Source organism: Eurosta solidaginis, chromosome 3 (assembly GCF_040869045.1).
Source record: "Eurosta solidaginis isolate ZX-2024a chromosome 3, ASM4086904v1, whole genome shotgun sequence".
Taxonomy (NCBI): domain Eukaryota; kingdom Metazoa; phylum Arthropoda; class Insecta; order Diptera; family Tephritidae; genus Eurosta; species Eurosta solidaginis.
The window spans coordinates 136,537,810-136,564,500 of NC_090321.1; the positions used below are offsets into that span (position 1 = coordinate 136,537,810).

The 26,691-nt window shown below is 37.5% G+C and overlaps 1 protein-coding gene and 2 pseudogenes across 23 annotated transcripts in view; 1 reads left to right on the top strand and 2 right to left on the bottom strand.

The window, feature by feature from the left end:
• The window catches only part of RyR (Ryanodine receptor), a 1,962,175-nt gene that overhangs the window by 1,157,214 nt on the left and 778,270 nt on the right, over nucleotides 1–26,691 (top strand). The window lies entirely within an intron of this gene.
• Nucleotides 6,396–6,941, bottom strand: LOC137243102 (NADH dehydrogenase [ubiquinone] flavoprotein 2, mitochondrial-like; annotated as a pseudogene).
• LOC137244294 (MMS19 nucleotide excision repair protein-like) lies at nucleotides 6,863–8,885 on the bottom strand (annotated as a pseudogene).

Sequence of the window (26,691 nt, forward strand, 5' to 3'; positions counted from 1 at the left end):
CTATCTTGGCCAACGTTTCGTGACCTGTTCACGGCCATCTATAAAAATAACAGTCGCTTAAGCCCGGTAGAAAAGTTGTTCCGCCTTAACCAAAAAACTCAAGGTGAGGCAAAGGACATTGTCAAGAAATGTCCTATGACAAATGAAGGCTTCGAAACAGCCTGGAAAAACCTATGTGAGAGATACGAGAATAAACCGATTCTCGTAAACTTACAACTACAAATTTTGTTTAATCTAAAAAAGATATAATAGCGAGTGCGGCAGCTCAATCAAAACCTTACAGCGCGACATAAATAATTGTTTAGCATCCTTAAAAACCCATCAGATTGATGTTTCAAATTGGGATACGAATATTACTTATTTATGTTCGAAAAAATTACCTGAAAATACGTTGGCTCTATGGGAGCAGAGCTTTGACCACAAAACGGACATATCTAAGTGGGAGGATATGGACAAATTCTTGTCAAATCGTTTTCAGACACTTGAAACCGTGTCTGGGTTTACAGGTAATGGCACTTCTAAAGTGCAAAAATCAAATATGTCGCGACAATCGATAGATACTCCTACGAAAAACTTAGTGCTTTTCAAACAAAAGTATCCAAGCAACCAACAAAACTAATGTGTAAAATTTGCAAATCTACGGAGCACAGATTACGCAACTGTTCACGCTTTTGCGACTTAACCCCGGTAGAAAGCATTAAATTCGTTAAATCCACAAATGGCTGCCTGAACTGAAACCCAGGACACACAGTGACGAGGTGCACCAGTTCGTACAACTGTTCCAAATGCCACTCTCGTCACCACACGCTCCTGCATGCGGACACACTTCAGCAACCGGCGATGCGCAATCCTTTCAAAGATGCGGATAATATCCCATCAACTTCGGCACAGGCACGGAAAAGACAGGAGTCAGGACAACCACCTTCCTCTACGAACCAGAATGTCAAATCCTGCCATACCAATTCCAGCACAGGTGTGCTATTAGGAACTGCTCGCGTACACATTCACCATAATGGTACCGACTTCTCCGCGCGGGCATTAATTGATTCTGGGTCTGAATGTTCCTTTATAACTGAAAGACTGAAATGCAGAATCAATTTGCCAGCGAGGAAAATGCATGCCCAAGTTTCAGGCATCGCAAATGCGGTGTCAGCTCAGGTGAAAAAAGCATCCAACATCGAATTGCGTTCACCAGTGGATCCCTGCTTCAGCCTGACTACACCCGTTCTAGTTCTATCGAAACTCACTGGGAATCTTCCATCCTGCCATATCAACGCAATGACTACGCAGGCATTCCCAGATTTGGATCTGGCAGACAAGAGGTTCTACGTCAATGAAGACGTAGACCTCATACTTGGCGGAGACATCTATCCCCAAATTATAATGAGCGGTATAAAAAAGAATGTACTAAATACACTCTTGGCTCAAGAGACAGTGTTCGGTTTTATACTAACCGGTCGAATCGAATCCAACGAAGAGCATTATGTCTTTCTACAACGAGGTTGCGTTAGACAACCAACTCAAAACTTTCTGGGAGGTAGAAAATGTACCCAAAGACAAAATATTAAATGAAGATGAAAGGTACTGCGAACAATTATTTAAAGAAACAACGCAGCGAAGTGAGAATGGAAGATACACCGTGTCACTACCTTTCCGGCAGGATTACCCTAACAATATTAATTTAGGACCGTCTCTGAAGCGAGCATGCTCTCAATTCTTCCGGAATGAGGGACGACTAATAAAAAATCCAGAGTTAGGTAGAGAGTATGTTCGGGTGTTGTCGGAGTATGAAACGCTCGGACATATGAACAAAATAAAAAACAATATATTAACCGACGATTCGAATAATTATTTCCTGCCCCACCACGCCGTTACTAAAGCAGAAATTACCACTACAAAGGTACGGGTAGTATTTAATGCCTCAAGCCCTACGGCCAACGGTAATAGCCTAAACGATATTCTCCTCCCAGGCCCAGTTCTACAAGCCGATTTAGCCATATTAATCTTACGATGGAGACTATACCGTTTCGTCTTCAATAGCGACATCAAAAAGATGTAGCGTCAAATTTGGGTGAACGAAAATCACACCAAATTTCAACGCATTGTGTATCGCACTTCCCCGAATGGCCCTATTAGTATCTACGAATTAAAGACGGTTACCTTCGGAGTGAACTGCGCTCCATATCTCGCGATAAGAACGCTCCTACAACAGACGACGTATCAAATTCACACCCTACAGCGGCTAGCATACTGCGAGAATACATGTATGTAGATGACGTGCTAGCGGGTGGTCATACGATCACATCGACCATCAAAGCCAGAGATGAAATTCGTCAAGTCCTGCACTCAGCGGGCTTTCCACTTCGCAAATGGACATCCAATTCAGAGGACATTCTAAGGGACATCCCCAAAGCAGACCTCCTCAGTGAAAACTTCCTGGCATTCGAAGATACCAGTTCAGTGAAAGCATTAGGCATTCGATGGAATGCCCACTCAGATTTATTTTATTTTAAAGCAGGGACGCTGGACAATCCCGAAAACATTACGAAGCGAGCGATATTATCGGCAATCGCCAAACTTTTCGATCCATTAGGGTGGCTGGCACCAATGGTCATTGTGACAAAAATACTCATGCAGAGTATTTGGTTAGAAGGCACCGCTTGGGATGAACCAGTATCGACCATTACGTTGGAAAAATGGAGAACCTTCACCGGCCAATACCATGAGATCGATAAAATAAGGATACCTAGGTGGGTCAACTTTTCACCAGGAACCGACATCGAGATACATGGATTTTGTGACGCATCCGAGAAGGCTTATGCAGCAGCCGTTTACATGCACGTAAAAACGGATGTTAATGTCTGCACAAACCTGCTTCTAGCCAAAGCCCGAGTAGCCCCAGTGAAAACTCTTTCTCTTGCACGTTTGGAACTTTGCCGTGCTGTGCGGAAATCGCCGAATCAATTTTCAGAAATCTCAAATTGGGACCAGTGAAAGTCCACCTTTGGACGGATTCAACCATCGTCCTTGCATGGATAAGGAAACCGCCCTGTTCTTGGTCCACTTTCGTCGCACATCGGATCACCAAGATCATCGACATGGTCGGAAATAAAGACTGGTTGCACGTAAATTCAGAATCAAACCCAGCAGATTTAGGAAGCAGAGGATTACCTGCGTCTGAATTGGTCAACAATTCGTTGTGGTGGCAGGACATTTTTGGCTGCAAGAAGACACTTCCCAATGAACAGCACAAGAAAGCGACTACATCACCTCCGTAGAGGAAAAGAGCGCGAAGACCTGCGCAACAGCAACCGTAAATACTACCGATATTCTTCAACACTTTTCCGACCTACCTAGGGCTTTACGGGTGTTATAATTCGTTATGAGGTTCTACAGAAGAACTCGCCCCAAAACAAAAAAATCATTTCAGGTCAAGTCACCTTTAATCTCCCCTGATGAGATCAAATCAGTAATTCAACTTATCATTAAAATCTATCAGAAACAACATTATAGTTCAGAATATAATTATCTAAATGCCGGAAAACCAATTGCAGGGAAAAGTGCAATACTCTCACTTAATACCTACTTAGACCAAGATTGGGGACAACTCGTGGCGTCACAGGACTTAGCTTTTAATGAGCGCCAACCAATCCTCCTCCCATAAAACTGCAGGTTATCCCGTCTGACAGTCTTAATGTTTCATCAACAAAGTCTGCATGGGGAAAACCAACTCATGTTACGTCTGATACGCACCCAATACTGGATACCTAATGTAGAACCATGATTATGGCAGTTATTCACAATTGCAAAGTTTGCACTATACACCGAAAGCGTGCTCAGACCCAACTTATGGGTATTCTCCCTCGCGAACGCACGAAATTCAGCCGTGCATTCACGAATACTGGAGTCGACTTCGCCGGACCCTTCGACATTAAAAGTAACCGCGGCAGAGGGTGTAGCCTATCCAAAGGCTATATTTGCCTTTTCGTGTGTTTTTTCACATGAGCAATTCATCTGGAGGCCACTACTGACCTCAGCACACCACCATTTCTTGCGGCATTTGCCCGTTTCATATCTAGGCGCGGATGCCCAAAAAATATGTACTCCGACAACGGTACGAACTTTGTCGGGGCGTCACGATCCTTACGATCAGAATTCAAGACTTTCATCTCACAAGCGCGAGAGAACGCTGTCTCCAAATACAGCCACCAGTCACTCACTTGGCATTTCATCCCTGCGGGCGCTCCCCATATGGGAGGGCTGTGGGAGGCTGGAGTGAAAAGCTTCAAAAGCTACTTCAAAAAGATAGCCTCACCACACAATTCCCCTTCGAGGAATTCCATACACTCTTGTGCCGCATCGAGACATGCCTGAACTCGCGGCCGCTCAGCCCGGCATCCAATGACCCAACGGACATAGAGCTGCTTAACCCAGGCCATTTCCTCACTGGCAGCCACCTAGTGGGAGCTCTGCTTCGATGATCAGTCGGTGGCAGAAACTCAAAGCCCTCCATCACACTTTCTGCAAACGATGGAAGGTGGAATATCTATCCGAACTTCAAAAACGAGTGAAGTGGAAGCGTCCCAGACAAAATATAAAAGTGGGAGATCTCGCTGTCCTCAAAGAGGACAACTTATCTCCCAACGAATGGAGGTTAGGTCGAGTTGCCAACGTACACCCCGGCGAAGACGACCGAGTACGCGTAGTCGACCTGAAAACCGAGAAGGGTCAAGTCAGACGACCTTTGGTCAAACTGATCCTTCTTCCAACGGAATAGACGGATTGCGAGAAGGCTAAGAGCTCCTCCTAACAATCCCTCCGTTCCTCCATATCCCTACTTTCAAAAAAAACAAAAATCAAACCCAGCTCTCGTTCACCCGGAACGAGGCCAACCAACAACCCTAATGCAGATCCCCCATCTGCCACCAAACACTTATTTTTTTATTTTTTACATAATAAACCCAAATTCACTCGCCCACCCCGAGCGAGGACACAACAAGCAACCCCAACTCGTTCTCCCAGCACGAGGACACCAGAAAAGCCTACCGCAGAAGGGCGAACCGATCTTCCACAGAATCTAAGGGCTTTCGACCCTTTGTATATTTTAAATTTCCAAAAGTCAACCCACATTCACTCGCCCCGAGCGAGGACACCAGAACCCTAACGCAGATCCATTGTCTGCCAGAGAACATAAATGCACTCGGGCAAAAGCACGAGGCCAACAGAATTTTTTACTCAATGAGTAGTGACAGCCATATTCTAAATATGGGTTAACCTCGGTTTACAGAACTTTGCGGAAACCATGGAATCATGGACTTTCGTAAACCTATGAGCATTCGAAACCTAAACTAATTTAACATTCATCACTCCAGGTCAAAAACTCGCCTAGTCAATAGATTCGCGTAAAAATGACATTAGTAAATAATGGCTATGCCATAACGAAATGCACTCATTGAGGACGTTCGGACTTCGCGAGGTATTATCAGACGAACGTGTTCCGACATTCACGTTCTACATTCACGTTTTATCTGCAACACTTCGATGAATACTTAAACGGCAAAGAGCTTTCCGAAATATCAGAATAAAAGTCAAGGCCGGAATATGCCGATTTAAGACAATCTCAAGTTGGACTCGGCCACAACCGGAACAATAAGGTACCACCTGAAACAAACGTGTCCTACCTACATTATATATTTGCGTAGAATAGGAGTGTGAATAAACATACTATCCACCCTTGTCCAAGCGATCCTTTCCTAGCGTCTTCGAAAACAGAAGCAAGCTATTTTTTGTGACAAATAAAGGTGGAACCTTTAATCTGAGCATAAGGGCGTAATTATATACATATCTAACAACAGATATAGAAAGTAAAGTTCTCGAATCTCCTCAAGGGCATCGTAACCGGATAAGCTTGCGGCCACATTGGGAAATGTATTCAAGGTAAATCGACATTGCGGTTAACAATAGAAAATTCGGTGGTTTAACCAGTTTATTGTAGAGCAAATACAAAATTATCAAGAATATTCTTACCCAGGAGATTTGATTATTTAGCCTCGCTACATACTTGATAGCTTCCTCAATGGTGAATTAACGTACCTTTGATTGTTCGTGGATCCTGTGAAAAGCTGGGATCGAAAACAGTTAATTTTCAAACTTCACTACTAAATCTTCATTTCCATAATTACCATTGGTTGAGGTTCCATTGGACACTCAGAATTAGCGATATTTTGATGCAGCTTAGCGGGCGTATCACAATTTTCTTCAGTTGTTTAATCTCCCCCTGGTGCTTCAACATTTTTTGGTGCATTTTTTACTGCATGCTGTAGGCAGTAGGGTTTCCGGGGTATTAAAACTACCATCTTCTGCGGTAGACCCTGACAGAGACACAACTGGTTGAACTAAATAGCCGATGGCTTGCTTGCTTTGAGGTCTGCTAAAATTTGTTCCATATCCTTTACGGTAAGATCTTTATAATAATCGTCGTTAATGGCAACCATTGGAGCGCACGCATGCGCCTAAACACTCAACTTCGGAAATTGTAAATAGACCATCCTTGGTTTTCTCTCCTCTTTCGACACCTAGAGTTTTCTTACAACACTCCATGATTCATCCGAGTCGCGTAACCAGCATGGTGTTGTTGTACATACTTGCATATGATATTTACCAGTTGGTTTACGCAAAAGCATTGTATAGAATGTGGCTACTTCATATACACGCATATGCGAGACCTCTACAATTTCAGCAACATTATGCATAGCTGAGATAGGCAACCAACCATATTGGCTTTGCGCCAAGTCCAGTAGAGGAATCATGGATGCTCTTTCGTAACCCTCGGGGTATATGCTGATGATAGCTTCTACACGCTTCATACTTTCAGGTGTAAATTCGAATTTAATGTGTGGGTTGTCCTCCGGAGTGTCGCGGTGCGCGAAGAGATGATCGCTCCGCTGCCCTGCACTTTGTCGCGTTAGCACGTGAATTTCCGCGCACAAAATTTATTGACTAAATTGCACAATTCAAAAGCATAAGGCCACACCAAATCGATTACACGCGCTGTAAATGCTGCTTGCACTACTAAACGCAATAACTGACGTAAAACTTTGCGTTTTACAAATTTTCATATAAAATAAAGTTACGTGTAAGAACATCGATGCATTTTGAATGTACTTCGATTGGATATAAAGCGCCTAATAATTCTAATAAATCTACATTGCATATCAAGCGAATCGTGCGTAATCAATTGCAAGAACACTTTGTAAAGAAGCTCCGAGTTGCTTCGCTTTTCACTGGCTCACTTTTTGTGAGTACACTTAGTGCAGCATGTTTTAAATCGATATTTTGTACATTTGCATCTGAATCTAATTTATTACGTAATATTGTAATTATATCTTCATTAATTTGATTGCAAGTAGTTATTGAACGTATCCAACGTATCTTGGAATAACCCCAATTTTAAATAGCTGAGCGATAAGCATATATACCCGTACACGTTGCTCATCATTGTAAGTTTCTTTTGTTGCTGTTAGAGCGTTATCTGCATCTTGTACACTTGTTGCAGCTTTAGTGTTCAATTTCAGAAGAAAAGTATTAAGTATTTTTTCGCCAGCGAATAGAGGATCACCTGCGACACAAACTAATGCAGTAGCTGCCGAAGAATTATACAGTCGTTGATTAACATCCCCTAAATGGGGCAAAATAGTGCCCAGCACAGTTGTTTGATAACTATGACTTATTTTTGGAAGGGACTTAGCTTGTTCAAGTATTGTACGTAACAGAAAAAGACCAGCTGGAACGATATCTGTATTATCACCGCCCGGAAAGATTTCATTTTTTAAAGCTGTCCAAATCACATCGAAATGTTGTGATAATGACTTAACAGAGAACTTGGGCGCTGACTTACGTAGTAGTTCCAACGAATCTAGGTTGGCCACAGCTAAGTCACTCCCCACTTTTTCCAACGCCAATGCCACAATCCATTCAAGAAATTCTGGTGATGCTACCAAGCAATCAGCCAATTTGGCAGCTAAGTTTTCACGTGAAATATTGCTAGGATCATCGAGACTTGGCGTAAAATCAATTGGAGAGACGCATGAAAAAATTTCAAACATTTCTTCGCCCAAATGCAAGAGCGAAAACGTTGAATTACGTCAGGCACAAACGTAAAAACAAAATCTAAGTTTCGTGGATCGCGTTCACCATCAATCGAACTTATCAGACCGTATATAAGGTCTGCTCCGATCTGCCTGAGTTCTCTTTCATACTGCTGGGCTAGAAATTTCAGTATTTTAAACCATTTACCCCTTTTCGGCACGTTGTTGTGACTGACAATTGCATTTTGGAAAGAATGTTCCCAAAATCTGTGGAATACTCTCTCGAGGTAAATTTTTCATTTCGACTAATGCATCGCTACCATTGATCACAGCAGGTAGCACATTATGATGGTCTTTGAAACGGTTCACATAGAAGCCAGTTAGGAACTCAGATTGTTTGCTATCGAGGTAATATTTAGGTAATTGCTGTAACACATCAGAAAGAAGTTTTGTTCCATTTATGCGTTGCTCTAGCACAGTAGATGTCAATGCGAAGCCCAATTGGAAAGTGCCCCAACTTTCAGCAAAACGAGTGCAAGTGGTGGCACAAAAATTCTGTAGAATGTTGTATGGTGCCACCAAACCACCCAAGTTTGTAGCTGAGTACCTGAAAATAAAAAAAAAATAAAATAAATCTATTAAGAAAAGCATCAATGGGCATCGCAAATGTGTGACAACGCCGACGCCGCAGTTGGAGCACCCCTTTGCGATTCCGGTAAGTTAAAAAAATAAAAGAGAAAAGAACCGAAGAAAAAACCAATAAAACCCGGTGCCCATGCCAATGAGTAGGATCGTCACCACCATCCACGCCAGTAACCTGAAAATAAAAAGAATATTAATTAATAACTTAAAATAAAAGAATACATCAAATTAACAAATCTTAAAATTCATTTACTATTTCCTCCTCCAGTAGCCATGCATCGTACACCAAGCGCCGTAGTCAAAGAATTGAAAGAACGAAAAAAATTATTAGATTTTTTTTACCGTTTCTTTCAATTCATCAGAATTTTACGTTCTATACACGGGTGTGTATGAATGTTCATTTGTTTTGTCTTTTGCCGTTGGCATATTTGTCACCAACGTATGTACATATGTATGTATGTATGCCTACTTGGTTCGGCATATCATATTAGTGCTGCATCAAATGACGCACACTGGTACCGAAAACCCGCAAGGAACAAAATCGGGATCGGCTTTTTTGACACGGACAGTCCCAAAACATACTTACGCACAAAAAATAAAGGCAAACACCTTAACAAATTAAATTAATAAATTAAATTAAAAAATTAATAAAATTTTTTCAGGACTTATTATTTTTCAACAACAAACATTCATTATAAGGGTTCGGTACAAAAACAATCCGAGTGCCGAAATTAAAGAATCCCGACACGACAAAGTCCCGAAATTGGAAAAAGTCAACTGTTTGTACTGGCTTAGTTTGCTACTGCCCCAGTGACCTAGTTTTTTTTTTAAAGAGAAAGCAAATACATATATGTATGTATATATTCGCACGCCACAAACTCACCATACCAGCTATCAGCTGACCAATAAATACACGACAGGGTTGCATGTTACATTTAGCATAATGGTACGAGCAGATAGAACGCGTCGCGGAGAACGCATCGCCAATCTGCAAATTTATGTCAGGTGAACGTAAATAACGCATCTCTGCTTGGTAAAAATTGTATTTAATAATATGCTTCGCATATGCACTTAAGTTATCTATCCTAACATACGTTTTGTAATAAAACACCCCCGCTTCACCCAACCAACCTCACGGCCGCTCGCCCCGGTACATCCATAAAATGCCACAGTTGCCTTGAGAGCGATACGACACATTATACGCTGGAGCGGAGACCTCGGCCTCTTCGTCCAGCCCAGAAAAACCTCAAAACCCTGGAGTCTGGAACGGAGACCTCTGCCTCTTCGTCCAACCAAAAAAAACTGCAAATCTGGAACGGAGACCTCGGCCTCTCCATCCAGAACAAAAAAAACAAAGAATACCAAAAAAAAAAATTGTGTCATTCTGGAACGGAGACCTCGGCCTCTTCGTCCAGACTTACTGGCCATCGACTATACATATATTACTTTCTGAATTTCTATATTTAAGAATTATATATAATTCAATGGCAAGAAATATTCACTTATATCCGTTCATAACCGTTAACTTTTCATTCTAGTTTAGGTGGCATGCTGACCAAGTCGCGAAGGATTCCCGTCCACCCGCTGCTGGCGAACTCCTCATCTATATTAAGTTTAGTGTGTAAGTCTTATATTCATTTTTTTCTCGTTTCAGCGGAGGTCATTGGCGGCAAACGATGTTGCGTATCGCAAGGGGGCCGACATGTTTAGGCAGGATGCCTAACTTTTCCGCATCTGGTCGCGATCCCCCCAATGCAACTCTGCGAATCGATACTCGGTACTCGACCTAATTTACAACCACCCACACCATCACCGCCACATGCATGTGCATGCATGTACATGCACGTGTATGTGTGTTTTTTGTCAGCACTCATGCATATACATGTCGGGGTTGATGTGTGGGTGCCTTTTCCCTCCAAAACGGAGGATTTTGCGGGTCAATGGTTGTAGCTTTCTATACAACCGGCCTCTTGGATTTCAACAGCCAACCAGCTCACATCTGCCGTTCTTCCACGATTTCTTAAGGTAATATTGTAACCTTTTTATTTCTTATTTCTCCATAATAAAACGCATCTATTATAACGAGAAATTCTCGTCTTCTCTTATTTATTTGCGCATACACCCGCTTATTGAGATCGACCCCGGTGCGCCCACCTACCTCCAGGAGCAGACGCACCTCGGCCGAACATATGGGATATATATTATATAAAGCTCCGATCGAAATGATTTTTTCATGAAATCTTCTATGATATATTAGAATAAATATCACCAAGTTTAACGTTTTATATTGGAAATTAAAGGAGAAATATCCAAAAATCTTTCTATCTGAACGATCGGTTGTATTGGATATATACTATATATAGCTCCGATCAAAGTGATTTTTTCAGGATATCTTCTATGATATATTAGAATATATATCACCGAGTTTCACGTATATACTTTCTATATTGCGGCAGGAATGACCAAAATCGTCTTATCTGAACGATCGGTTGTATGGGATATATATGTTATAGTGGTCCGATCCTACCGGATCCTACAAATGTCTAATATAATACAAAAATACATCCTTGTGCCAAGTTTCATTGAGATATCTCAAAATTTGAGGGACTAGTTTACGTTCAAACAGACAGACGGACGGACAGACGGACATGGCTATATCAACTCAGTTCGTCGCCCTGATCAATTCGGTATACTTAATGGTGAGTCTATCTTCTATATTTCTCAACGTTACAAACATCGGACCAAAGTTAATATACCATTTCATGTTCAATTAATAAAATTGCAAACACGAGCTTTACCGAAATAAATTTCGGATCCCTAAAAGAAAGATTGCAGTTTGAGTCCTGTGAGTTGTATGCGCAAAATATTGTTGCATACAATATATTTCAAAATGTTTTTAACAGTCACATAAGGTATACAACCTTTACTTTACTCCTCGTAGTTCAGTCCCAAAGTTAAAACCTTGGATTAGCAAGGAATTAGTAAATAAGATACGCTTAACAAATAAGCTTGGGAATAAGTGCAGCAAACACCCGTTCAATGGAAAACTTCGAAGCCGATATAAGCAGTTATGTAAGGAATTGAGAAAGGAGGTTCTTTTGGAGCGTGATAGCTATGTATTACAGCAAAGATTTCAGGTCCTCTTCTGGCAACCCAAAAAATGAATGGAGTGTCATCAATAGACTTCTGAATTGTAAGTGTAAAACAAATAATAATTCGATTGTTTTATGTAATGGTGTGGAGAGTTTTTCTAACCCCACAGTAGTGCCAAATATTTTTAATAATCACTTTGTCGGGCAAAGTCAAGCTTCAGCATCTTCATCCGAATCTTCAACGTTGAGATCTGTTTTATCTAGTTCAGAATACAGTTTTATCTTTGAGCCTTTTACCAGATATTGAAGTTTTGAGGGCCGTTAATGCATTAAATAACCCCAGATCATGTGGGCATTACGGTATCTCCAATCAAGTTTTAAAACGTGTGGCATTAAATTTAATTGATATATTAACTCATCCTTTTAATAGAAGTATTTTGTCTGGATCTTTTCCTGTCGATTTGAAATGTGCTACTGTTATTCCATTATTTAAAAAAGGAAGCAAAACAGATGTAAACAATTACAGTCCCATTTCTTTACTTCCTGCAATTTCAAGTTTTTGAGAAACTTGTCAAATGTAGAATTCTTTCATATCTTGAAAATAAGAAATTTTTCAGTCCAATGCAGTTTGGATTTAGATGTGGCGATCAACAGAAGATGCCCTGTTAAAATTTTGTTTCTTTATACACATCAAATTAGACAACAAAAAGAACTGTGCTGGAATCAGGATCATTTGATTTTTTAGGTCGTTACAAATCAAATATTTGATATTTTTATGTCTGTGTTAATAAATTTCTTTATAGTTCTGCTTTGTTGGTGATATTATATTTTTAATATCCAAGCATATGTATGTACGAAGTGAACACTTATATTTTAATCATATTCTGTTTAATAATAATTCTGCAATTTATTAAATATACAAATGTAAATGTTAACTTTTACTATAATTTCATAAAGAAGTTTCCTTGTAAATTTGCCTAACGACCATCTACATATGTACATATCAGAGAACAGCAAAAATCGAACGAAACAACGTACGATTACATCCGGCAACATGATCGTGTTCAGTGATCCAACTTGCTTAAACGAACATAATCGACATTAATTTAAAATCAACCAACTTATTACATGCGTGAATATAATCAATTCAGGCGTTTGCTCGTTTGCCTCAACCGCGATTACATTCGTTTGAAAAGTAGTTACTATGCCTTGGTGCACTCTAAGCTCCAATATGGCATCAGCTGATGGGGAGGTGCATCTTTCACTAAATTACAGCAACTTCTAACTATAAAAAAATGCGTCATAAGAAAAATATGTAATTGTAATCGATTTCAGCGCTCCATGGAGTTATTTAGAGACCTGAAAATACTTCCTGTTAAGCATTTGTACTATTTCAAATTTCTAGAAAAAACATTTTTTTGTTCGCTCTGGTTATTTACATAGCCTACATTCGGATAATTATAACCGGAGGACGAACTCACACGGACTTGTTGTTGTTCCCACATATTTTCATTTCAATAATTTCTTTACTATTATCTCTTATAAGCTTTTCAATGCGATACCCGTGTCTATACGTGTCATTAGGAACTTACGTTAATTTTAAAGAAAACCTTACTTTTTCTTGCATATTATGTTATCTGTTAGCTTAATATACTTATTTGTTACATTCATACTTGTTACTTTTGTAAGGAAAATGAACCTCTTATTTTGTTTTGTTGATTTTCCGGCAGGGTGGATAAATGATGTATATTGGAACGATTTTCCGTCATCCCTTGTCAAATTTGGTTTTGATACAAACCGTTTTCGGCATTGTGCCATCATCAGTGTCGATTTTTGTTCTGATCTGTTGTTGTCGTTTGTCCTGTTCGTAGGTACATGGGCAGGTATTGTCAAAATTGATGCTTGTGTATATTTAGTTATGTGTATGTGCTGTGTGTTCATTCATAACCGAGGGTGGTTTTTACTGATCGATTTGTGTGGCTGACTGAGGCAGGTAAAAATCTGTAATTTTAGTGGTTTGACCTTCTTTGTGGGTTTGTTGTTTTGGTGCGTTAATTGTTTTGTGTTTATTTGTTGTTGTGCGTTTGCCTATTGTACCTCTGTGATTACTTTGTTTCTTGTAAACAAGTTTTGAAGGCTCGATTATTGTGTCAAATTGTGTTTATCTGTTCGTTTATTATTCTACCGTCGAATGTTTTCTGTTTGTAGATTTCCATCTTTTCGAAAACGTTGAGACGTCGGCCCTTTTCTTGTATGTGAAGAACCCTAACTGTTTTATTGATGTTTTCTGGGGAACATTCATTCTCGACCATGTGATTCGCGATGTTATACTCTGGTATAATGTTTGCATTGCTTATTTGTTTTTTTTTTTTTAATCTCGAATATGTTCTCTGAACCTGTTTGTCCTATTGCAACTATGTTGGCATCCGCAGGTAAGCTTGTATACGCCGTGGCTGTTAAACGGATCCTCTGAGTTAGTGCTAGTTCTTAGTTTTCGCCCCAGATTGTTCGATGTATTGAATGCTGTGTCAATGTATTATTTTTTAAAGAATTTTGCCTATTATTTATATGTTGTTTTTCCAGTATATGTCATAGTCGTCCAGCTATTATTTTCCTTTTCATTATTTCTTTTTGGTTCTCCATTTGTCTTTCTGAGCTTATCTACTAGTGCTTTTTTATATCCATTGTTTGTAGCGATGTTATATATGACCTCAAGTTCTCTCTTATATGCCTCTTGTGTAAGATGTGTTCTTTCAAGTATATGTACCAAATGCCTTAATGCTGCATTTTTATGCTTTTGGGGGTGATTTGAGATATTATGTATTATTGTGTCGGTGGCCGATGGCTTTATATATATGTCATAGTTAAATCTCTTGGCTTCTTTATCAATATTTATCTTGAGGTCTAGATATTGTAAATTTTATATTTCCGTGCTGCTTGTTGAGGTACTCCAGTACAAGCTCTTCGTTATTAGTAGTTAAAACGCATATTATGTCATCCACGTATCTAGCATAAAATGACACGCCTAGTTTGGACTTCAGCTCCTGTATGTACTTTTCTTCCAGATTTTGCATGATAATAATAAGAATAGCTGATGTGGGGCTTCCCATTCCAAACCGTTTGTTTGTCTATATATTTTATTGTTGAACTGAAAATAGTTTTGCCGTAAAGTGGTTATAAGCGTATTTGTACTTTGCAAACTTTTCTCTTTGTTTTTTGTATTATGAACTATTGTTGAGCTAACTATGTCCAAAGTCTCTGATAGTGGTATTGATGGGTATAAATCTTTTATGTCAAAAGGTACCAATTTGCTGTTCTTTGCTAGCTCTATGATCTGAATTTTCTCTATTAGTACTGTTGTGTTAGCTATTGCATATTCGTTCCTTAGCTCCAGAGTATCTTTCAATTTTGTTTTTAAATATTTGGACAGTTTGTAACACGGTGCCGATTTAAAATTAATAATGGGCCTCATTGGGGTGTCCGGCTTGTGGATTTTTGGTAGCGCAATCTTTTGGACCAACCTATGTGCCATGTTAGAATCTACTATGTATATTTGTTGCATTTTTTTTATAAAGCAACTTTGATTTGTTTTTGGTATTCATCTGTGGGATCCTCTCTTATTCTACGAAAAATGAATGAATAAATCTAATAAATCCAATCTAATTCATCCCATGAATGCCATTAATAAACAGCCTCCTTCTCTTCCCTACCCATCCATTAAGATTTAATTTACGAACTCATATTATAAATTCAAATACAAAAAATCTTTATTTAGCAATTTAAACGTTTAAATAACACTGGTTACAGCCAAAATGCACCAGAGATGCCATTATGAAATTCCTATATAAAATCACCCCCTGAATCCGAATATCAGGGTTATTTTTAATTCCATTGTAACGTTTTTGAGATATTTACGAATAACCGTTTTACAAAAAAAAAAAAAAAAATTGGGTCCACTTAATCATATATGTATATTCAAGAACGAATTGAGCAATTCCAAAAGGGTTTGAAGCTTTTAAAAGGTAATAAAATTTGCTATAAACTGTGCATTCAACATTTTTTGCTAGGCCCTGCAGATTCAAAGATAACGAACAATCATTATTGTAAAAATATAAACAAAATTGTACTTTCCGAGGAAGGATCTCGAAAACTTTTTTTGCAGATTTTTTTCTCTCTAAGCTCTGTTTTATCACAAAAAAAAATAATCTTTCATTCAACAAAATCGATGAACTAATACAAAAGTTATAAGCAAAGTAAAATTTAAGTACCGTACAAATAATAGCAAATGTACATATGATTCTGTCGTAACTCTATGATCTTATTTTATAATTTAAAAAGTTATGTGTCCCGTTTTGACGCTTATTTAGATTAGGATCGTTTTCTCTTATGAGAAACCAACAGTAGTCACCCATCGTAGCGACATCCCAGAATCCTAGATACCGCCTTTCAATAATTTTCATTTGCTGGTGAAACCTTTTGCCATGCTCGTCACTTTCGTTGCCAAGATTTTGCGGGAAAAAATTTAAATGGGAGTGTAGAAAATGAATTTTTTAAGACATATTATTTATTATGAAAGAAAATAAAAATGTATATTAGATAAATACATAAGTGATACATTAGAATATAATTTTCTTAGGCTTGATTTATCTTTCAATTCAGAACAAATTTTTTGTTTACATTTTTCTCGTTCTTGTTTGTTCGGAACTGGACGATGAATTCAGATTTAGGGCTATATAGTCTCATGTAAATTTAAAAATGCTCATACAAATTTTTTGTTTATCGGGCAGATAGGTTTTAAAGTTAACTTGCCTTTGTCATCTTAAGTGAGAGGATGCAATAATTGCAGCTCAGTAAAATAAATATTATTTCACGTGAACAAAAGTCGTTAAAGCTTCGAAAAGTACATAAAACTAAATTAATAAAGTGAATTGGTCGGCAAAGTTAATTGTGCTTGAAATTTGTTAATTCGCAAACTTAATAATAATGTAAAAATTTTGATAAAACTAAAACTGCGAAAGACTATAAAAGAGATTTAAGAATGGCGCCAAATACAAGAATAAATAAGAAACATAATAACAAAGAAAAGCTTTTAACCTCAAGCGATTCAAGTGACAACGAAACCAATTCTGCCCACCTTTCGTCAATTATTGATAAATTAAACAAAGAATTTAAAGTGCAAGAAAGGGCGATGAAAAAAAAGAAAGTCGCAAAAGCATATAAGTGACAGTTTTGATGCACTAAAGAAGGAAATAGATAGACTAACAGAAGAAAATAGACAAATAAAGAAGGAATTGAAAAAGCTTAAAGTAAGCGGTGAAAATGCAAAACTCAAAATGAAAACATAAGAGAGAAATGTTATAGAAATAAAGCAAGAAAATAAAAACAACCTAATAATAACAAATCTACCTCAAATAAAAGACGCCGAATTAAAAACTGTTGTTTTAAAAATTGCTGCTCAAGTCAATGCAGAAATTTACGATGATAACATCCTAGATGTTTATCAAAGTGAAAACAAGAAATTTAAAACATACCCTTTGATAGTGAAAATTCGAAGTAAGTTTAAAATGAAATGCTTCGAGTGTAGAATAAAAGGTGGGCATATAGACGTAAGCAAAATAATAGCAAATGCAGATATGAAGGGAAAGAACGTCAACTTTCATCAGTTGATGAAAAAAGTGAAAGACGAAGCAAACAAAAAAACTACAAATATGTTTGGGTCAAAGATGCGAAAGTCTTTGTAAGAAAAGCCAACGACACTTCTGCTATCCAAATAAAGGAATTAGAAGATACAAAAAAACTAGTGTCGTAAATGCCGATATCCCGAAAATCCCGTAATATACATATTTAAGTTTATATTCTAAAAATTCATGGACTTTGTTAGTGAAGTGAATAATATAGCATTTAAAATAGATGTAAAGTACGAAATAAACAAATTAAATTTTATCAATAACAATAATAATATTAATATATTGTATCTAAATACACAGAGTATTAGAAATAAATTACATGACCTTGATATGCTCATTCATCAACACGCAATCGAGGGCAAAACTATTCATGTAATTGCTGTGAGTGAAATTTGGATATACGAAAACGAAAATAAGTATTTCAATTTGAAAGATTATAATGCTTATTTTGCAAATCGGTTATCAAATAGAGCAGGTGGATGCGCGATTTTGTACATAGAACGGTTCCATCTTCTCTAGTATCTGAATTAGAATATGAAGGAAGTAGCTTTTTGCCCATAAAGTTAATTAAAGCAAATATCCACATCTCGAGTGTCTATAGATTCTGCACGTGCGATATTAGTTCTTTCGTGGAAAAATTCGAAAACGATATTTTGAGATGCAAGAGATCTATCGTAGTTGGAGTTTTTTATATGAATTTATTAGCGTCAAATAGAGAATTGAGTAACTATGTAAGTGCGATATTAAATAAAGGGTTTCTCTTTTTAAATAGTCTGAATAAAGAGATGTATACAAGAAAAGGCAACGGCTCTAAAACCATCATTGATCATGCTCTAACTGATTTAGTTGATTACAGATATACTTTGTCGTTAGATGATAATGTAATATCTGATCATAGGCTCCTAGCTTTGACTGTAAATAGCAATATAAAAAACCTTGAAAATCAGGAAACCGAAATACCCCTTTGAACAAAATAAATATATAAATAATATAATAACTCAATCTACCTTTTCGGGATTTCATAAACAGCTATGTAGTAGTATTGAAAAATGCACAAAAAATATTAAAAAAACAAATAAAGTTGTTAAAAAGTCGTGGATGAATAACGAAATATTATCTCTAATCAAAGAGGGAAACAAATTTTACAAATTAAAGAGGAAATACATCAATAACTTCTATTTCGAATACCAATTTAGGATTTTCAAGACCCAAACGTGCAACAAAATGAACAATGCACGAAAAGAGTTCCATGGAAGGCAGATAGAAGGAATATTGTATCTGGCACATAAACGTGGAAGATCTTAAATCAGCTTGTTTATGGACAAAATAATACCTCGTCCTCAGATATCACGCAGATAGAATATAATGAAACCAATATTACAGACCATTCAGAGATAGCTGATGCTTTTAATAATTACTTTCTAAAAATTATAAATAAGCCAGACAGTTTTGAGTACTCTCCTGAACCGGTGAATGGAATAATACACCCTTTTATATTATCTCAGTGTCATACCGAAGAAGTACGTTTAGCAATTGGTAGTCTTAACCCAAAGTCGGCCAATGGACCTGACGGAATCTCTGCGCGACTGGTACAGAAATATAAAGACGAACTGTATGGTCCATTAGCAAAATTTATTAATGAATGTTTTATAAGTGGTCAGTATCCAGAGGAGTTAAAAATTGGATCAGTAGTTCCAATTCACAAAAGTGGAAGCAAGGAAGTCTGTTCAAATTATAGACCTATAACGAAGTTAAGTACAATTGACAAAGTATTTGAAAGTATTTTATTAAACAGATTGAAAGAATTCATTAAAATTAATGACATAATTAGCGATAATCAGTTTGGATTTACAGAAAACTCAAGTACTTTGTCCGCATGCGTCACTTGTACAGAATTTCTATATGAAAATTTAGATAGAAAAAATACGTTGCTATGCTGGCGATTGATCTCAGCAAACCGTTTGACTCAGCAAATGTTTACATCATGATACAAAAGCTTAGAGAGTTGGGAGTTAATGGCAGTGCTATTAAACTCTTCGAAAGTTTTTTAATTGATAGAAAGCAATTTGTCAAAATGAAAGATACAAAAAGTCTAACTAAAACTATTAAAACTGGTGTTCCACAAGGATTAAAATTAGCTGCAACACTATTTGTAATATACATCAACAACATATTTAAACTCGAGTTAAATGGAAAATTTTATGCCGATGACGGGACATTCTTGTATGCTACTGATACTCTAGACGAACTATTAGTCAATATCCAAACGGATATAAAGAAACTTTCGAAATGGTTTGAACGTAATATTTCCGGTATGAACGATCTGAAGGGAATTCATCTAGATGGTAGTTTTATTACGAGGGTCGAGAGTCTAAAATACCTTGGCATTTGGTTTGATGCAAATCTAAATTGGCGAGAACACATAAACAAGCTGAAAATGAAATTAATACCATTGGATTTCTCGATATATAGAAATCGGAAATTAATTCCAAAAAGACAACTATGGCTTCTATACAACTCTTTGCTCATGTCATATATTAACTATATGAATCCAATATGGAATGTTTGCTCAGAGCAACTTATAAATGAATTACAAAGAACACAAAATAAAGTAATTAAAAACATTTTAAATTTACCGCGGAGAACACCAAGTGAGCTGTTATATTGTAATAGGCTAGATATTCGCAAATATTGCATCTCTAAGACGCTAATAGCGTTCAACAAAATAAAAAATAATTTAATTAAACATAATTTGAACATACAAGAAGAACAAACCCCAGAACCCGAAATAATATCAAAACACGTCTTTTTCGAACAGAAAGATGTGCAAAATCAATAAAACACTATGGTGTAAAATTATTCAACAAACTTCCAGATGAAGTTAAAAATGCAAGAAATCTGCAAAGCTTTAAAACTGAAGTCAAACGCCTACTTCTTGCAAACTATAATTTTAATATTCAGCTGTAAAATGTAATTGTTAGTTTTCCTCTTACCTTTACTGACATACGGAAATGGTATTTAAACCATACATTACTTGTTATAAGTTATTTATTTATTTAAATCATACAAATTTAAATCAAACATTACTAATAATAAGTTATTTCACAGCTAAAATAATTTATTCTCTTTTAGTTTATTTTATTTTATTTTATTTTTCTTACTGCTGCACTCTCTATGTATCCTCATTAATATTTATGGCAAATAGTTTTACATAAGAGATAAGCTATCTTCTCGCACAAAAACATTGTTTTTTTTTGGAGAAAATTGTTGTAAAGCAAATCAAATTTTGTTGTCAATAAAGAAAAAAAAACTGAGAAAACGGTCTTAAATATGTTTTTTTATGTACCCATTTCCGCATAGTTTTTGATTAAGTCGTTCGCTATAATCACGAAGTTAGGACTTTTGTGTTTGCCTAAAAAAGAAGTAACGACCTTTTCAAAAAAATCCCACGCTGCTGCCTCCACTGGTGCCAATAGTTCTTTGAAATGGTTATTGGTCATCATTTTCCTTATTTGCGGTCCCACAAAAATCCCTTCCTTTATATTTGCTTCTGAAATCTCTGGAAAGATTGTCTTCAAATGATGAAAAGCTTGGCCTTCTTTGTCTAAAGCCTTGACAAAGTTTTTGATAAGGTCGAGCTTGATGTGGAGCGGAGGTAGAATTATTTTTTCTTCTTTATAAGTGGAGAGTATTTTATGTTATCCACCCCAACTTGAAACTCGATTCGTTCTGGCCAATCCTTTATGATGTAGTGGTCTTGACGAGCTCGGCTATCCCATTTGCATAGAAAGCAACAGTATTTTGTGTATCCACTTTGTAGACCACATAGCATTCCAACGACTTTAAGATCGGCACATATTTTCGAATCATGTTCTTCGAATTTGATTAATTTGAGCAATTTTTGCATTATCTCAAACGTTTCCTTCGTATTTACTGCATGCGCGATCGGTATAGATGGCTTTTGGTTGCCAATATGCAATAATACGACCTCTAAACTTAATTTATTGCCGTCTATGAACAATCGCTCCTCTTTTGAATCATATGGTTCACCAAACTGTTTGAATGGACCAGCAATGTCTTTGCAGCAACAAAAACTGTCCTCCGATTTTCTCTATTCTCTTTATCAATGATGTAAGTGCTTGTTTCAAGTAATGCAATTATCTCCTTTACGCTAATGATTTGAAAATTTTTTTCAGAATCAAGAACGAGTCTGATACTCTCATACTAAAATCTGAGTTAAATAATTTTAATGAGTGTTGCTGTAAAAAAAAATCTTGCGCTGAATGCCAACAAATGTTATTACATAACTTCTTCTAAATTATGTAATAAATTGATTTCGTCTTACTATGTCTCTAATAAGCCGTTACTTAGGGTGAATACAATTCGGGATTTAAGTGTTGTATTTGATTCGTCTTTTACGTTCACCGGGCACTTAAATTTTATTATCCGCAAACCATATTCCTTAGTGGCCTTTATTAAAATTAATGGATCCGGGTTTAAGGACCCATATACCAAAAAACTATTATACAATGCCTTTGTACGGTCAAGGCTTGAGTATGGTTCCATAACATGGAATCCTTATTATGAGGTACACAATAAGAGAATCGAACGTGTGCAAAAAATATTCATGAAGTACTGTTTATACGATATAAACTTCGATCTGCCTCTCCATATATCTCTAGGTATAAGCTAATTAAACTTCACACATTAGAAAGTAGAAAAGTAATTACATCCATAATGTTTATTTATGATATTTCCAATGGCAATATTGATTGCCGAATACTTTTAGAGTCTTAGAGCTTTTATGTTCCATCACGGATTTTGCGCCAATATACTATGTTTGCAATTGATCAGTTTAGGTCTAATTACGCACTTAATGGCCCGATCACTCGCGCCCTAATTGCTATTAACTCAATCAATAATAATTATTGTATTAATTTTTCGATATCTAATCGAAGTTTTAAAAATATGTTACTTTTAATTTTAAATTAACTTTTCTGTAAATAAACCTTATGTTTAATATAGTCTGTAAGATTCTTGTAAATCATAGACTGAATAAAGAAATATGAAATTTATAAAAACAAAAATTACAGAATATGTATTTCCTCAAGGGACAATAGTATATAGTGATGAAAACTTCGATGCCTAAAAAAAAAATCTACATTTCTAAAAAAAAAGATCGATTAAATCGATTGAGAATCAAATCGAAATCCAGCTCTAATACTAGCCTTTGCCCGCGGCCCCGTCCGCAAGGAGAAAATAACACATATGGCCTATTCACGCTACCCTGCTTATCAAGTTATTTGTTAAAAAAAATCTGTCTGTCTAATGTATTTTATTTTTGTAATAAAATAAAAAAATTACAGAATGAGCTGATGACCTGATAGGGTCCCCAAATGATCGAAAGCCACGAAATGACTATGACGGTATTGCGAACAGATCCCGAAAACTATCCAGAAATGCCCTGAAAGATCTCCAAATAGTCCCGGAGTAGTACCAAAAACTGATCAAGAGAACCACACAGAAATGATTCTTGAAGGGTTCCCAAATGCTCCCGGACGGATCCCAAACACCATCCAGAAAATATCCCGGAAGGGTCCCTAAATAATACCGACGTAGTCCAGAAAATGCCCGAAATGACGCCGACGGGATCCCGGACGGATCCCAAAAAACCGTCCAGAAATAACCCCGATACCGGAAGGGTCCCAAAATGATTACGAAATTTTCTCCGAAGTGACTCCAACGGGATCCCGGACGGATCCGGAAATGATCTCGGAAGGGTTCCTAAATTGTTCCTGAAATAATCCAGAAAAATGCACAAAATACCATTCGGAAATGATCGCGAAATAGTCCCGAAAAAGTCAAAAAATTACCCTAAGGGCAACCCGGACGGATCCAGAAATGATCTCGGAAGGGTCCCTAAAAGATTCTTCAAATAGTCCTGTAAAAGTCACGAAATGACAACGACGTGTTTCCGGACGGATAACGAAATGATCCCTGAAGAGTTCCCAAATTATCTCGCAAAAGACCCGAAATTACCCTGACAGGATCCCGGACAGATAACGAAAACCATCCACAAATGATGCCGGAAGGGTCCCCAAATGATCGCGAGAAAGTCCCGAAATGACTCTGACGGGATCCAGGATGCATCCCGGAAACTATCCAGAAATGATGCTGGAAGGGTCCCCAAATGATCCCGTATCAGTCTCAAAAAAGTTCCGAAATTACCCGGACGGGATCCCGGACGGGTCCCCAAATGATCCTGAAATAATCCAGAGGGTCTCGAAATGACCCGACGGGATCCCGAATACCATCTAGAGATGATCACTAAAGGGTCCACAAATTATCCCGAAATGACACTGACGGGATCCCGAACGCATCCCGGAAAACATCCAGAAATGATTCCGGAAGGGTCGCCAAATTATCCCGAAATAGTCCCGAATTGACGCTGACGGGAGCTCAGACGCATCCCGAAAACCATCCAGAAATGATGCCGTAAGGGTCCCCAAATGATCCCGTATTAGCCTCGAAAAAGTCCCAAAATTACCCCGACGGATCCCGAAAACCATCCAGAAAAGATGCCGGAAGGGTCCCCAAATGATCACGTATTAGTCCCGAAATGACCCGACGGGATCCCGAAAACCATCTGCAAATGATTCCTAAAGGGTCCCCAAATTATCCCGAAATGACACTGACGGGATCCCGAACAGAAACCATCCAAAAATGATTTTGGAAGGATCCTCAAATGATCCCATAAAAGTCCCGAAAACCATTCAGAAATGATGCCGAAACGGTCCCCAAATGATCCCGTATTAGTCCCAAAATTACCCCGACGGATCCCGAAAGCCATCCAGAAATGATGCCGGAAGGGCCCCCAAATGATCCCGAATTAGTCCCGAAAAAGTCCCAAAATTACCCCGATGGATCCCGAAAACCATCCAGAAATGATCACTAAAGGGTTACCAACTTATCCCGAAATGACACTGGCGGGATCCCGAACGGATCCCGGAAACCATCCAGAAATGATTCCGGAAGGGTCCCCAAATGATCCTGAAATATTTCCGGTTTAAGAACTAAATCCCACATTGTTAACTCATTCAGCGCCCAAATGGAGTTTGATATTATTGTCATAGTCGAGACGTGGTAAAACTCTGATTTTTTCGATGGTGAATTCTTCGATTTAAACGCCTACGATGTCTTCCGTAAAGACCGAGATCCTGCCAAGACTGACTCTCGCAGAGGTGGAGGCGTTCTTATCGCTGTGAAACGCAAGTACCGTGCCTGCTTAATAACTCTATTAAATGACGAATCTTTGATTGACCAGCTATGTGTCTGCCTAAAAGGCTCTTCCAGATCCGGATCGCTCTATATCGTAGCTTCATACATTCCTCCTAGTAGTGATTTTGAACTTTATAAAATGCATGCTGACAATATCACATCGCTTATCGAAAACAATGTATTAGATGATAACTTATGTATATTATGTGATTTTAACTTGAGTAACGTCCGCTGGACTGATAGTGCTTGTAACTCTTGTCTCATGCCATCTAGTGTAACAGCCTCTCACGAGACTTATCTTATAGATTGTATTTTAAGTGTTAATTTGAAGCAAATCAATTTAATTTTTAACGAGCTAGGCAAAATCTTAGATCTCATATTTGTGACTGATAATATTAACTACGTTATTTCTGAGTGCATGTCGCCCATGAGTCAATGTGATAAACACCATAAGGCCATAACTCTAAGCGTTGAGTCTTATGAATACCTTCCGATTTTCTAAATACTAATGATAAAATCATTTACAAATATGATACCTGAGATTTTGTGAATCTCAATAGTTTATTATTGGATGTTAACTGGACTGCTCTAATAGCAAATTCAAGTATCGATGAGTGCTTTTCCAGCTTCAAAGCATTTATGCATGAGTTCTGTATGAATAATATATCCATTAAAAAGAAGCGACCACATAGTATTCCATGGTACACAAAAGAATTAAAAAAGCTTAAAAACCTAAGAAACAAATTTAACAAACGTTTTCTGCTCACTAATAATATATATTTTTATTATAAATATAAAAACTTTGCTGTCGAGTTCAATCGCCTAGATAAATATATAATAAAATCATTCGCGGCGCCGAGTGGAGTATTATAAGTAATCCGAAATATTTTTTGACGTTTATCAAATCTAAAAGACCACGTTCTTTTATTCCAAAGTCAGTGTTTCTTGATGATCAGTTCGCTGATGGGCCCAATGATGTAGCTAATCTGTTTGCTAACTTTTTTATACTCAGTTGAGCAGAGCTCACAGAGTATATTAAGTTTGATTGGATAACGGTTGGTTGTACAGGTATAAAGGAATCGAGATAGATATAGACTTCCATATATCAAAATCATCAGGATCGAAAAAAAATTTGATTGAGCCATGTCCGTCCGTCCGTCCGTCCGTCCGTCCGCCCGTTAACACGATAACTTGAGTAAATTTTGAGGTATCTTGATGAAATTTGGTACGTAGGTTCCTGAGCACTCATCTCAGATCGCTATTTAAAATGAACGATATCGGACTATAACCACGCCCACTTCTTCTATATCGAAAATTTCGAAAAACGGAAAAAGTGCAATAATTCATTACCAAAGACAGATAAAGCGATGCAACTTGGTAGGTGCGTTGAACTTATGATGCAGAATAGAAAATTAGTAAAATTTTGGACAATGGGCGTGGCACCGCCTACTTTTAAAAGAAGGTAATTTAAAATTTTCCAAGCTGTAATTTGGCAGTCGTTGAAGATATTATGATGAAATTTGGCAGGAACGTTACACCTATTACTATATGAACGCTTAATAAAAATTAGCAAAATCGGAGAAGGACCACGTCCACTTTTAAAAAAAATTTTGTTTAAAGTAAAATTTTAACAAAAAATTTAATATCTTTACAGTATATAGGTAAATTATGTCAAAATTCAACCCCAGTAATAATATGGTGCAACACAATACAAAAATAAAAGAAAATTTCAAAATGGGCGTGGCTCCGCCCTTTTTCATTTAATTTAATTTACCAATCCTTTTGAAATTTGGTAGGGGCATAGATTTTATGACGCTAACTGTTTTCTGTGAAAATGGGCAAAATCGGTTGAAGCCACGCCCAGTTTTTATACACAGTCGTCCCTCTGTCCTTCCGCATGGCGGT